The sequence below is a fragment of the Nomascus leucogenys genome, chromosome X (assembly GCF_006542625.1).
Source record: "Nomascus leucogenys isolate Asia chromosome X, Asia_NLE_v1, whole genome shotgun sequence".
In the NCBI taxonomy this organism is placed as follows: domain Eukaryota; kingdom Metazoa; phylum Chordata; class Mammalia; order Primates; family Hylobatidae; genus Nomascus; species Nomascus leucogenys.
The window spans coordinates 77744994-77747003 of NC_044406.1; positions in this window are offsets into that span (position 1 = coordinate 77744994).

Below are 2010 nucleotides of genomic sequence, written 5' to 3' on the forward strand. Positions count from 1 at the left end.
ATCATATGGTTTTTGTCCTTCATTCCATTTCTATGATGTATTACACTGATTGATTTGCCCATGTTGGACCATCCTTGCATCCCAGGATTAAATCCCACTTGATCATAATGAATGATATTTCTAATGTATTGTTGAATTTGGTTTGCTAGTGTTTTGTTGAGGATATTAACATCAATATTCATCAGAGATATTGGCCTGTAGTTTATTTTTCTGATGTGACTCTGGTTTTGGTATCAGGGAAATACTGGCCTCATAGACTATGTTTGGAAATATTCCCTTCTTTATTTTTCAGAACAGTTTGAACAGGATTGGTTTTAGTTCTTCTTTAAATGTTTGGTAAAATTCAGCAGTGAAGCCATTATGTTGGAAGCTTTTTATTATGAGAAGACTTTTTATTATGGCTTTGATATCATTGCTTGTGATGTATTGGTCTGTTCAGGTTTTGGGTGTCTTCCTGGTTTAAGCTTGGTAGATGGTAGGCATGTAGGAATTTGTCCATTTCTTCTAGATTTTTCAACTGGAATGTGGTTGCTCATAGTAGCCTCTAATAATCTTTGAATTTCTGCAATATCAGTTGTAATGTCTCCTTTTTAACTTCTGATTTTATTTATTTGGATTTCCTCTTTTTTTTCCTTAGTTAGTCTGTCTATAAGTTTGTCAGTTGTGTTTAACTTTTCAAAAAACCAACTTTTTGTTTCATTGATCTTTTGTATTTTTTATTTTAATTTCACTTATTTCTGCTCTGATCTTTATTATTTCTTTTCTCCTACTAATTTGGGATTTGGTTTGCTCTGGCTTTTCTATTTATTTAAGGTGCGTCGTTAGAATATTTACTTGGAATTTTTCCTCCTTTTGATGTAGACACTTTACCTATAAACTCCCTTCTTTGGTATTGCTTTTACTGTATCCCTTATCACATATGTTGTGTTTTCATTATTATTTGTTTCAAGAAACTTTTCAATTTCCTTCTTAATTTCTTCATTGAATCACTGGTCATTCAGGAGCATATTGTTTAATTTTCATTACTTGGATAGTTTCAAAACTTCCTCTTGTTATTAATATCTAGTTTTATTGTGGTCAAATAAGATACTTAATATTACTTCAATATTTGTGAATGTATTAAGACTTGTTTTGTGGCTTAACATATGGTCTATCTTAGAATTATACATGTGCTGAGGAGAAGAATGTGTATTATTCAGCTATTCAATAAAATGTTCTGTAAATATCTATTAGATCCATTTGTTCTGCAGTGCAGATTTGTCACAAATTTCTTTGTTGATTTTCTGTCTAAAAGGTCTGTCAAATGCTGAAATTGAGGTATCGAAGTCTCCAGCTATTATTGTACTGAGGTCTATCTCTTTCTTTAGCTTTGATAATATTTTCTTTATATATCTGGGTGCTCCACTGTTGGGTCCATGTATATTTATAATTGTTATAGTCTCTTGCTGAATTGCCTTTATCATTACATAGTGATCTTCTTTGTATATTCTTACAGTGTTTGTCTTAAAATTTATTTTGTCTGATGTAAGTATAGCAACTCCTATATTTTTAGTTTCCTTTGGCATGGAACATCTTCTTCCATCCCTTTATTTTTAGTCTACTTTTGTCTTTCCATGTAAAGTGTGTTTCTTTTCAAACTGATCAGTGGGTCTTTTTTAAAATTTATTCAGCCACTCTATGTCTTTTGATTGGAGAGTTTAGTCCATTTACATTTAATGATATTATTAATAAGAAAGAACTTACTCTTGCCATTTTGTTATTTGTTTCTGGATGTTTTGTGGTCTTCTCTTCCTTTCTTCTTTTATTCATGTCTTCCTCTAGTGAAGATATTAATGATATTCTCTAGTGGTATGATTGACTTTCTTGCTTTTTATTTTTTGTGTATCTATTGTAGCTTTTTTGGTTTGAGGCTACAAGGAGGCTTGCAAACACTATCTTATAACCCATTATTTTAACCTGATAACAACTTAACATTATTTGCATAAACAAACAAACAGAAAGCTAATAAAA